Raw genomic sequence first — 13620 nt, forward strand, 5'->3', positions numbered from 1 at the left:
CTGACATGATGCGTCCTCTACTCCAACAGTTGCAAAGATGGCGACTAACAATGAAAAAGCGTATGCTGTTCTGGAATTTCATTCCAGCCAATCTGTGACAACCGTGCAACGAAACTTTAGAACAAAGTACCACAAAGATCCACCCAGTGCCAACTCCATTCGCCGATGGTATGAACGGTTCAAAACCACGGGATATCTGTGCAAGGGAAAATCAACAGGCCAGCCTAGTGTGCCTGACGAAACGGTTGAGCGTGTGCAACGCAGTTTTGAACGTAGCCCGCAAAAGTAAACTTGTCGAGCGAGCAGGGAAATGAACATGTCTCGTTTGACCATTTGGAAAGTCGTAAGGAAAAGATTGCATATGCGCCCTTACCGTTTGCATCTGCTCCAAGCATTGTCGCCGGCTGACAAAGTGAACCGTTTTGAGATTTGTACAAGTTTTCAGGAGCGTATGGAAGATGATGAATTTTAAGACAACCTTGCCTTCAGTGATGAGGCAGCATTTTTTCTGAGTGGTAAAGTTAACAGGCACAATGTACGAATTTGGAGGGGCTGAAAATTTCCGTACCTGTGTGCAGCATGTTTGTGACTCTCTCAAGCTCAATATTTTCTGTGCCATCTCGAAATTTAAAATTTATGGTACCTTCTTCTTAGATGAAAAATCCATTATAGGGCACATCTACCTGGATATGCTGGAGAATTGGCTCATGCCACAGTTGGAGACCGATAGCATGAACTTCATCTACCAACAGGATGGTGCTCCACCTCATTTCCATGTTGATGTTTGTGACTTTCTGAACAGCAAACTTCCATAAATATGGATCGGTCGTATCGGGAATGAAGATCACGCCCTCATGCCATGGCCTCCGTGCTCTCCTGACCTCATCCCTTGCGACTTCTTCATATGGGGTTATGTGAAAGACGCAGTTTTTATGCCACCATTACCGGCTGGTCTAACAGAACTGCGGGCCTGCAATATCAACGCCTTTGGTCAAATTGACAGCGACATGCTACGTCGGGTGTGGAACGAAATTGGCTATAGAGTTGATGTGTATAGAGTCACTCATGGAGCACATATCGAGCACTTGTAGGTGCATAAAAATACTTTGTGAGTTTTTCTGTCTGTCTATATCATTTTTTAATGTTACAACAAATTATAAACAAACAGGAATTTTTTGAAATCACTCCAATCATTTGTGCACACCCTGTACTTCTGATTGTGATCAATTGTCAATACAGATCCAGAATTAAATTTATTACTTATGACTTAAAACTGTCAAATATGTTTTATTTAATTACCATGATGTAAATACTTCCAAAAAATTACCTACAAACCTGAATGTATGATATACCCATTGAATATCAAATAGACACCTAGGCCTTTCTTACACTCCACTCCACCATTTGTTTAACACAGAACTAATTCAGGTAGGTTCTCAGCAACACCTGAACAGGAAAAGGTTTGGACTATAAAGGTAGGCCTATCATTGTCTAAAATAAAGTACAACCTGGTGTGAAAGGCAAAAATCTTCAGAGCTATCAACATAAAATGCAAGCTTAAAGCTATTTCATTACCTATAATGTGTAACAACTCTATAAATAAACTACAGTGAATGGAAAAATGCAAATTTAAAGTATTAAAATAGTACTTGGAGTGCAATATATTTTCACAATTTTTGAGGCTATCATTCATTACACCTTTGCTGAGGCAACACGTTTAATGTTTACAAAAGGAAGGCAAGTTCAACCTTTGCAAGAATGAAAGTCATACATTATGTCCATTTGGCACCAATTGCTACAAAGTAGCTTATATTATTTTGATGTACCTATTGTTTCCTATTGTTGAGCTTGTGTCTGGTAGTCTTCATACACAGTCCATGAACTTTTCATTTTGTGTTTCATGAGGGTCTGTGAATGAAACTTGCCTTCGAGGTGACTTTGACTCCAGAAGATGTGCAAGAGCTGCAGCACTAACTGATGATGGACACAGCTTCCATTATGTTGTGGATGTGCTACAAACTTCAACCACAACTCTGCACCAAGCTGTAAGGCATTATCAAGAACCCAACACCTTCTGCAGATGGCCTGGATCACACCTCCCAAGGTCTACATCAACCAAAGATGACCAATTTTCAACTCAAGAGGTGTTAAGAGATCGCCACATTACAGCCATAAAGGCTGGAAGGCATCTGAGGTGCCCAATGTCAATACTAAGAGAGGGACTGCGGGAAGAAGAATAAGAGAGGCAGATCTCTCTTCAAGAAGACTTCTTACTGGCCTTTGGTTGATACGCCAGCATTGATTAGCCCAACTTCAGTTTGCTTGAGAACATGAGAATTGTAAGAATAAATTGACAATCTTATCAATACAATATATCAAGTAAATGATATTACATAAGTCTTGGGACTAGTTTCAGCCACTTAGTGGCCATCTTCAGCCAAATAAAAGTTAAACAAATTATGTGATAACTAAAACATACGTATACAAAAGACAATGCTGTAGGAATAATTATAAATGAAATTAAAATATATATATAATAACAAAAATTAAGGTTATGTTCTTCTTGTCACGATATGATGTCTTTAAGTTGACTTAGGACCTCAGGCAGAGAAGTAAATCTCTAATGTCTGATGTAGAACAAGCACTGACTTGCTGGAGGAAGCAGGCAGGTCATGTAAACAAAGGAGTAGATAGGGAACATGCACTGACTTACTGTAGGAAGCAGGCAATCAGAACATCAGAATTGGATGCAGGAGCAATATCATCTTCACTGATGAATCCAGGTTCAACCTCAGCACTGCAAATGGAAGGGAAAGCGTGTAAAGGAGACCTGGGGAGCCAACTCTACCTTCTCAGCAGGTACACACTCATGGTACGGGGCACATGCCCTCTCATGCCCGGACTGAGCTGACGTTCATAAAAAAATGTGGCACTAAATGCACCCCGGTACATAGAGGAGATTCTTCTTGAACATATCACTTTTGCTCCTTATATCAGAGAAAACTTCATTTCAATACACAATACTTGTACTCTCATTGCTTGGTGCACGTCAACATTTCAACAGGAGACCAAAATTGTCCCTTTGGACTGGCCAGCACAAAGCCCTGACCAAAACCCCATTAAGCATGAGTGGGACCAGCTCGGAGGTCGAGCCCGTTGATGAGATTCTCATACACTGGCCGAGCAGTTCTTCTTCGAGAATGGGATGCAATACTACAAAATGATCTTGCCATTTTAATTGCCAGCATGCTGAAGAGGATATGAGCTTTTATACCTTCAGATGGCAGAAATACCAGTTGCTGAGTGTCCAGAGCTGTTTTCAAGTGGTTGTGCATTTCTTTCATGGCCAAGGGTGTGTTAAAATGTCATTGTAGGAAGGGGGTCATTCAAAAGCCACCGAAGGAAGAGTTTGTTACACTTCTATTCACCCCATTTTACAAGTACCTTCCTTGATTAAAATTATGGTTTTTGTTTAAATAAGGGTATAATAAAATGTAGTACGAGATGCCTTAGGAATTCATGAAAATATTTTTCATTCTCAGTACCATTTTAGTATATTAAATTTGTATTTCTCAAACATCTTTGTAGGTGTCTCCACAATCCTCTTAATTGGAACCAAAATTATAACCCCTTCTACATCTTTTACCTTGAAAACATTATGAAATGAGACTAATCATTGTCACATGGGTCTCCTACTGCTTCTGTTACTATCCATAATAGAGTCTATTGTTCTCCTTCTTTCACCTTGCAAAGTTCCGCTTCAGAAGCTCGTTCTTATGCACAGCTTCATTCACAAAGTTCATTCAAACCTTAGACTCTCTCTTCACTGCAAGTGCTTCTTGTCACTGTTCCCATCAATTAGTACCAGCAATCATTCTTACACCTTTCATGCACCCAGGCTTATGAATAAGTTGTACTTACAGTCCACCCAGACTTACTCCCTCATTTAAATTTAGTCCCAAGTAAATATGTTGTAACTTAACCATTATAACATTTATTCGTATTGAAAGGTGGACCCTTTAAGTTACCTCTCTTACTCCCTCATGTCGGTCAGAAAACAGGGCAATGGAAGGATAGATTCATCTGCGAACTTACTTCTTTAGCTTAGCTACATCTTGAATCTATTTCACTATATACTTTCGACATGGGAAAAGTCATATCCCAAGTACTTGAAATGATCCTTCTGTTCCAGTTTTATATTCAACACCTGCCTTTAATCCAGCTGGTGTCAATCACCTAGATGACGATGGGACAGGAAAGGGCCAGGACTGAAAAGGAAGCGACTGTGACCTTAATTAAGGTATAACCTGAGCATTTGCCTGATGTGAAAATGGGAAACCACCTAAAACCATCGTCAGGACTGTCGCCAGTGGGGTTACAACCCATTATCTCCCAAATGCAAGCTGACAGCTATGTGACCCAAACCACATAGCCACTTGCTCAGTATACCTGTGATTAAATTTCTTTTTCTATCTTTACTGAAGGTCACATTTGATACAAATAACACATCTTAGAGCACTGAGCTAAGTTGTTAATGTTTAAATAACATTACCTAACACACAATAATTGTGTACAAGCTGCACATACCTGTCACTGATAAGTTCAAAAAGATCAAGACAGAGCTACTGAACATTTTACTGCTGGATAACACACTCAAACATACCTTATTCAAATAACCCCAACACTTTCTGGTAAACGTACTGTGGTGGGGTCTGCCATTTTGTTTGGAAGCCCTGGAGGAGTGGTCAAGCTTGGCGCCCTGTTGCAAACAACTTGACCTAGTAGGGACCACCTGCTCGCTACAGCTGGCAACGAGTTAGAGACTAGACAGGCACAGATTGGCTAGTCCATCTGCTACACCACCTTTATGTCAATGGAGGCCTCACGGCAGTGTAGAAAGGGGGCTCAAGATGTAACCACAACATTTGGTCTTTAGAGAGTTCCACCGGCTTCTCCTCGTACGAGGAAAGGCTGGTCCCCAAAGGAGCTTTAGTGGTTCAGTTTGAGCTCAGTTAGAGAGTGATATGGTTCAGTGCTGTAAGTGACAGCTCTGTGGAGCGAGTGTTTCTGAGCACCAAAGTGCTATTGTGAGTGAACTGGCGGCGGATAAGAATAATGCAGCTGAACTGCGACAGAGAACAGAACAGCAGAGCAACATGCAACATTGGTAGAAGACTGAAGAAGAGTGAACCTAGTACCACATGCAAACTTGTAAGACTGTTTGCGCATGCGTAAACTGTGAAGTGTGCAGCTATGAACATTGTAGTGAGTTGATAGCAAATTGCCCTAAAGTACAAAGGACAATTATAGGAGTCATGTGTAGTGTAATTGTTTTAACTCACAAGCGTTAGACTGCATAACTAGTGTGACGGAACTGTGAGAAAACAAAGAAATAGCGCGAACTATAGTGATTGCGTAACTCTGTAATTGTACAGCAATTAGTGATAGTTAATAAATCTTAAGAGTAGATGCTACCAGTCCTGTATTTATCTACCACCCCACCACCATGTTACAGTACTTTTTTTTGTGGTACCCTGTGGTGCACACATGAAAAGTGGAAATCTGCTGCTGACCTGGAACAGGTGACACAGAACTGCCCATGGGAGCTGAAATGAACATATGTTGGACTGGTGTTTTTGCACAGTGTAAGCCTGAAGTGTCTGCCAATGAGATGTGCTGATAGTCATCGCAAAGCAGATACTTACTGGAAGCTGCAGGCATTTAAACTGAAAAGGGTAGCTGATGGATATTAGGAGAATTTGGAGGATAGGAACAGATTTATCCTTACCACAACTCAGTAATGTAGCCTCAACAACAAGCTTGTATAGGGCTTTAATTTAAGATCCTGATGACCTGCTCTATTACCTGAAATGGACAGACATCATCATGGTAGGAGACTGCAGTTTGCTAGATTTGCACTGGCATGTAAGATACTGCCATCATGTGCTAGTTCTTGGATGAATCCTGTTTCATCGTATATCATTCAGAAGGTCATCTGCAAGTCTCAACAAGATGTGGGGAGCTATAGCAGCTTATGGTGGTGGATCTGTTATGGCATGGGCAGGCATGAGTGTTGACAAGAAAATCAATCTCCTGAACATTCACAATGGATCCTTAACTACTCAACGGTGCACTGACAAGATCTTAGTGCCACGTGATACCTCACGTGATATAACTTGGAAGAAACACAGTATTCGTGCATGACAATGCTAAGGGCACATGATGCCAACATTCTTCAAAGACTTTTGCAAGAGAACTATGTGCAACAAATGGAGTGGCCATCCAGAAGTCCCAACCTGAATCTGATTGAACAAGTCTGGGACCAACTGGAAAACACATCTACTGTAAGCATGAAATCCACCACCCCAAACAATACAGGCCCTTTAAGATGCCCTTTTGGAAGAGTGGGGACGTCTGCCTCGACTGAATGTGCAACGCCTTTTCAGAAGCATGAGAAAACGTGAAACTATTATCCATTCTAAGGGATGCAACACTTATTATTATGAAGCTTAATTACTACACATCCTTTTTGGTGTATGAACAGGGATCACTTTGTTTATGACATGTTGTACAATGACACTGTGCATTTAATGTCCATGGAAAGCTTTAAATTTCAATTCTTAACTGTTGCAAAGAAAAGGTTTCTTTTCGTAACATCATCATCATCATCATTTCCCTTTATCCACCTGTAGCCGGGTAGGGGCAAATATGGTTCCTCTCCACTTTCTTCGGTCTTTCCACCACTCCTCCTCCAACACTGTGTCCCAGTCCAGGTTTCTTTCTATAATGCTGCGTTGGATGGTATCCTTCCATCTCAATCGTGGTCGTCCATGGCCTCTCCTTTCTTGGATTTGCATTTCCATCACCTTTTTTGGCATTCTTTCGTCGCTCATTCGCTTTATGTGCCCAAACCATCTTAGTCAGCTCTTCTCTATTCTATCATTCATTTTTTCCACTCCAATTTCTTCCCGGATTTTCTCATTCCTTATTTTGTCTCGTCTACTCTTCTGTATCATACTCCTCAAGAATTTCATTTCGGCTGCCTGTATTCGACTCTCATCCTTGTTTGTCATTGTCCAAGTTTCTGCTCCATAAGTTGTTATGGGTACGTAATACATCTTGTACATAGTATCCTTTGCTTTCATTGGCACATCTTTGTCCCATAACATATTTCTTACACTACGATAGAAACAACTTCCAGCTTGAATCCTTTTACTAATCTCAGCATCCAGTCGAGCATTCTAAATTAATTAACTCCCCAGGTATTTAAACGTTTCCACTACTTCCAGGGGCTTGTCTGCAAGTCTAATCTGACCTTTCCCTTCTTTCTCCCCTCTAGTCGTAACAAGAGTTTTACTCTTTTCTACACTTATTTTCAATCCACATTCTTCAATCTTCCCATTCTGTTTTAAATTCAATATCATGCATATCATGAACATATAAGAAAAGGTAACCGATATTCCTTTTTTGATCAGTGTATATGACCTTTAAGATTTTTCAGTCTGTCGAAATACGGAATACAAAATTTATGAAAACACTACAACATACGTGTATAAGAAAAATATTTATAACAGCATCATACGTTTCATTCTACAAGAACATACCCAGATTCTATTAAATCACTTTCAAAACATGTATAATCAATCAATACTGATCTACATTTAGGGCAGTTGCCCAGGTGGCAGATTCCCTTATCTGTTGTTTTCCTAGCCTTTTCTTAAATGATTTCAATGACATTGGAAATTTATTGAACATCTCCCTTGGTAAGTTATTCCAATCCCTAACTCCCCTTCCTATAAATGAATATTTTTCTGGTCAGAGTTCTACTATATTCATACTATAATCTGTGTTTAACACCTTAATAAACTTGAAAATGATTTTAAAACTGTGTGTGTGTGTGTGTGTGTGTGTGTGTGTGTGTGTGTGTGTGTGTGTGTGTGTGTGTGTGTGTGTGTGTGTGTGTGTGTGTGTGTGTGTGTGTGTGTGTGTGTGTGTGTGTGTGTGTGTGTGTGTGTGTGTGTGTGTGTGTGTGTGTGTGTGTGTGTGTGTGTGTGTGTGTGTGTGTGTGTGTGTGTGTGTGTGTGTGTGTGTGTGTGTGTGTGTGTGTGTGTGTGTGTGTGTGTGTGTGTGTGTGTGTGTGTGTGTGTGTGTGTGTGTGTGTGTGTGTGTGTGTGTGTGTGTGTGTGTGTGTGTGTGTGTGTGTGTGTGTGTGTGTGTGTGTGTGTGTGTGTGTGTGTGTGTGTGTGTGTGTGTGTGTGTGTGTGTGTGTGTGTGTGTGTGTGTGTGTGTGTGTGTGTGTGTGTGTGTGTGTGTGTGTGTGTGTGTGTGTGTGTGTGTGTGTATATATATATATATATATATATATATATATACAAGGTTGTTCATGTTACATAAACTCTTCAATGATTTATGAATAAGGGAAAATATGAACAAAAGTGAAAAACTATATATCGTCATTGTGCCTTCAAATAATGTTATGTGACAATGTTGAGGAAAGAAATACTGATTGCAGCACGTGTATCACTTACAATGAAAATTTGTTGATATATTTCATGCAATACTGAACCTTAGATGACAGAACTTGAAAATGATTTTAAAACTATCCTAGTGCAGCCCAGATACTAAACGTCTGCTCCATCCAACCACTAAGCTCAAACTGAGCTACATCATTGGTCTTGCCAGTAGCTTGCAGTTTACTAATATAAACTGGTTTTGGTTTGAAAGATGAAATGTGGTTATAGTCTATCTGCCCTTATGATTAGTTGAAAAATGATTGTATGAGAAGGATTTTTGGATATATTATTGTGCAGTAATGAATTAATATTATTGTGTAGTATTATTAAACATCGAGCTGAACAATCGATGTATAAACTGGTCTTTTGTCTATCACCATTCAAGTGGAAACACACAATCATCCAGAAGTACAATGGATAATCAACCATCTACTTCATAAGATTAGGATAAATATAGGAGAATTTCAACTTGAATTCATCATCAGCACTTCAATTTAGGATCTGGTCATTGTTGGACTGCATTTGTTTTGTCGTAGGTTATGATCTTCATTTCCGTGTTGACGTATAACTAGTAAGATAAGAGTTTGAGGGATGTTCCACCATTCAACACATTGCAAAATATATTAAATTTACTGGGCGAAGACCAGTTTCGATTCCCTTGAAGTCATCAGTTCTTGTTGAATATCAAATCAAGGGGAATCTCATAACAATCATCATTAGGGTTGCTTACATACAGCTCGATTGGTTGACATAAAAAATCAAACCAAACCCCATGGCACTACAGCCCTTGAAGGGCCTTGGCCTACCAAGCAATCGCTGCTCAACCCAAAGGCCTGCAGATTATGAGGTGTCGTGTGGTCAGCACGACGAATCCTCTTAGCCGTTATTCTTGGCTTTCTAGACCGGTTGGTTGACATAAGACATCATAATAAAAATTTATGTACATAAAGGCGATTTCCTGAAAACACATCAATGGGTTGCAAAACATTATCTTGAAATGTAATGTACACATGGTAAGCAATACTTGGAACTTAAAAAGTTATTACTGTAGTTCTGGCTTAAACTGTCGTGTGTTCATGGAACATGGAACACTGGCAAACATATGCACTGGTTGAAAATATACACAAATACGACATGAAACACTTATAATGATATGAAACACATGTCGCTTTAAGAATGTTCTTGGAATTGATAGTCTTGTTTCTATCTGAATAAAATGGATGAAATATATATATATATACATTGAAATGAAATGTACAAAGACTTAAACTACTTGGCACTTAAAAAGTTCTTGGTTTTGGTTTAAAATATTGTCGTGTGTTCGTGTAACACTGAACAGACTTGTTGGTCTTGTTTCAGTCTACTGGAAACAAATGCACTATCGTAGTTGAGAACATACACATTGACTGAAAATTTATACATTGATATGAAACACATGGCACTTCAATGTTCTTGGACTTGGGTAAAAAATATACTGTCGTACGTTTGTATAACTCGGCATAGACTTATCAATCGGTCTTGCCACAATCATCTGAAACATGTGAACCTTTTGAAACAAAACTTTATGACTAACTATACCACACAATCACATGAAACGTTTGGTAATTTATGAAAGTTTTTGGATCTGGGCTAAAACACTACACGTGTGTTTGAAGATGCGGAATAGACTTGTTGGACCTTTCATCTACTTAGATACATGAATCAGCTGAAATTATACATTAGCTTGAAATGCTTGGTATTTTAAGAAAGTTCTTGAATCTGATTTAAGATTATTGCCGTGTGTTTGTGGAACACGGAACATAATTGTCGGTCCTGTTTCAATCAACTTGAATATATGACATAGTTGAAATGAAATACGTTTGACAATGAAACATTTAGAAATTGCTGGTTTTAGTTTATGCAATCTTGCAGTGTTTTAGGATAGTATGGAATAAACTTATTGGTAGACTTAAATTGGTTGAAGAGCTGGGGGAACTTTCTTCATTATGGAACACTTGCTCATGCAGTTGTAACTGTCGTCAATTATTGTTGATGTAGAATGGTGACGGTATGGCCTTGGCTTATGTAAACGTGCATTGAAGGTGGGTGTTCACTCTGTTCCCACTCGCGCTGACCTGCCGTTAGAAGAGATCGCAACCCACTCTTCTAACGGCAGGTCAGGTGAACACCCATAGTCCTTGGACGAGATACAATAAAGTCCAATGCAACTTGCTTTCTGTTAAACAACACATTCCTGATGAAATGCGGCTGTCAGTACACAATGCAACTGTCCACATATCAGAACAACAAAAAAGAATACAATGAAATGGTTGAGAAAATGCCATAATCTATATATATATAAATTTTTGCTAGTGGCTTTACGTCGCACTGACACAGATAGGTCTTATGGCGACGATGGGATAGGAAAGGCCTAGGAGTTGGAAGGAAGCAGTCATGGACTTAATTAAGGTACAGCCCCAGCATTTACCTGGTGTGAAAATGGGAAACCTTGGAAAACCAGGGCTGCCGACAGTGGGATTCGAACCCACTATCTCCCAGATGCAAGCTTACAGCCGCGCGTCCCTAACCGCACGGCCAACTCGCCCGGTTATATATAAAATAAGAATTTTGTATGTACATTGCTCAGAATTTAAAAAGGATGGTATTTCTGTATTAGTCGTGTCCATAGTAACAATACAGTGCACTTTTAAATTTTCAGTAATTTCTGTCTGTCTGTCTGTCTGTATGTATGTATGTATGTATGTACACGCATCACAAGAAAACGGCTGAAGGGAATTTAATGAAAATCGGTATTTAAAGTCCGGGAATAAGTCGCTACAATCTACGCCATAAATATTCTTATTCATGCTGAGAGGAATGGTAGTTTAGGGGAAGACCTAAAATTTAATTCTCAAATATTTATGTTATTAGCGGTTCTATCTTAATGAAAATCAGTATGTAAGTCGGGGAATAAGTTGCTACAATCTAGGCCATAAATAACTTTATTCACGCTGAGTGAACTGGTAATTTAGGGAAAGGCCTAAAATTTAATTCTCAAATATTTGTGTTATTAGTGGTCCTATCGACAAATACTACATAACTAAAGTTATACAGTATTATTTCTGATCATTTATGTCTTATACATTTTTACCGCACCAGCTATGATAACAGAGGTATTCATGAGTATGGGTTTTTGTTGCTAAGTCCATATCAGCACAGAGTCACGAGAAAATGGGTAAACAGAACTTAATTAATATTGGTATGTAAAGGTGGGGAAAAAGGAACTAGTAAACCAAGTTTTTTTTTTTTTTTTTTTTTAATTTGCTTAACGTCGCACCAAAACAGATACGTCTTATGTCGACGATGGGATAGGAAAGGGCTAGGAGTGGGAAGGAAGCGGCCCTGGCCTTCATTATGGTACAGTCCCAGCATTTGCCTGGTGTGAAAATGGGGGACCACAGAAAACCATCTTCAGGGCTGTCGACAGTGGGGTTTGAACCCACTACCTCCCGGATGCTAGCTCACAGCTGCATGCCCCTAACTGCACGGCCAAATCGCCCGGTCGTACCGTGTTTAACAACCTGCCTGAATATTGGCGGGAAGAAACTGGGAAGTTAAATAACTTTCTTCTTTAGCATGGCATTCTTCTGGTTCATAAATTTTCTGATACTACTGGTACATAACAAACTGTTTCATCGTAGCATTCGAGGTATTCAATTCCTACTCTGATGCACTGATTGGAATGAGAAATGTGCATATTTAACAGAATAATGGCGAAGGAGTGTTCACGGCTGTCTGCAGCCTGGTCATTCCAGCACTGGAACTTTGGACTGTTAGCTCGGTACCGTAGTACTGTTCGTTAAAAGTGAGAAAATGTGCAGTTTTTCATTTGATCGCATATTTTATTTGACAAATTGCCTTCAATTGCTACATTCCTAATGACGTTTTTGCAATGGCCAAAGTTGACTTCCGATACGAAAACCACAAAGACAGTCTTTCTGAGAATTCTGTTGCGAAGCACGGGTACATCAGCTGGTGGTTGAATAAATATGTGAAGTGAGGAACATGCCTGGCAGGTGAAGATCAATGTGAAGCACTTCACGCCGTGGCAGTGTTAGTGTAGGTGATCCGGGGTTTGAAAACTGGTATTGGCAACTTTTTTTTTTTTTTTTTAACTCGACTCAGTTACTTAACAGTGTGACTGCAACATATTGACAGCCTCTGCATTTGCACTCTGAATGCTTGCAACGAGCATGTAGTTTATCAACACCGAACCCTAAAAGGACTGTTGTAGAGGTGTAAATACACTAGGTGCCATGCACATCGGGGAATAGCCTTACAACAATAAGCATGTTCATGCGAATGCCAGTTAACTCCAAGGATATGTGCCCACGAACACAAGGGAAGGTGAGGCCAGTGTTCCTTTATACGGCATTATTCCACCTTTCCCACACATGTTCATTGGAGTTCAAGTCTGCAGCTTGAAGGATCCAAAGGAGCAGTTCAAAGGAGTCCACCTCGGAAAACCAGCCCTGAACATGACAGTTTGTGTGGATCAGGGAAGAAGAAGATAAAGTTAGAATTCAAGAGGACAAATTGGGGCAAATATTTGTTTATAGGAAGGGGAGTTAGGGACTGGAATAACTTACCAAGAGAGATGTTCAATAAATTTCCAATTTCTTTGCAATCATTTAAAAAAAGGCTAGGGAAACAACAGATAGGGAATCTGCCACCTGGGCAATTGCCCTAAATGCAGATCAGTAGTGATTGAAATCGAGTTCATCTTGCATGAAGTGTTTTACCGGATCTGGATAGTGCTCTCTCAAGTCGGGAGCATAATATTCTGCAGAATGTCTAAATATTGGTCCGATGTGAGGCGGTCGTCTATCTGATGAAGCACTCCAGCCCTATCGCATTATATCCACCCCCAAAATGACACAGATATGCGCTCACTGCATGAACAATTGGCTCCATATCATTTGTCGTATCGGGCTTCCTGTGGAATGTAAACACGACCTCCGCCAGCTTGAAGATCACATTATCCTAATTACAATTTAACTCCATTTCAGCAAAGGCGCAATGATCGACAATCTCTACATTGGAGAGAGACTTTCTGGTGGCAGATTTT

At 39.8% G+C, this 13620-nt stretch overlaps 1 protein-coding gene across 8 annotated transcripts in view; it reads right to left on the reverse strand.

Moving 5' to 3' along the window:
* The window catches only part of LOC136864227 (tRNA-queuosine alpha-mannosyltransferase), a 277090-nt gene that overhangs the window by 236690 nt on the left and 26780 nt on the right, over positions 1–13620 (reverse strand). Inside the window, exon 2 of one of the 8 annotated variants that reach the window (XM_067140950.2) lies at positions 1336–1446. The exons of the other annotated variants lie outside the window; for them this stretch is intronic. The gene's annotated coding sequence lies outside the window, so the exon portion shown is untranslated. The remainder of the gene's footprint in view (positions 1–1335; positions 1447–13620) is intronic. 8 annotated transcript variants of the gene reach the window in all.

Source organism: Anabrus simplex, chromosome 2 (genome assembly GCF_040414725.1).
Source record: "Anabrus simplex isolate iqAnaSimp1 chromosome 2, ASM4041472v1, whole genome shotgun sequence".
NCBI classification, from domain to species: Eukaryota; Metazoa; Arthropoda; class Insecta; order Orthoptera; family Tettigoniidae; genus Anabrus; species Anabrus simplex.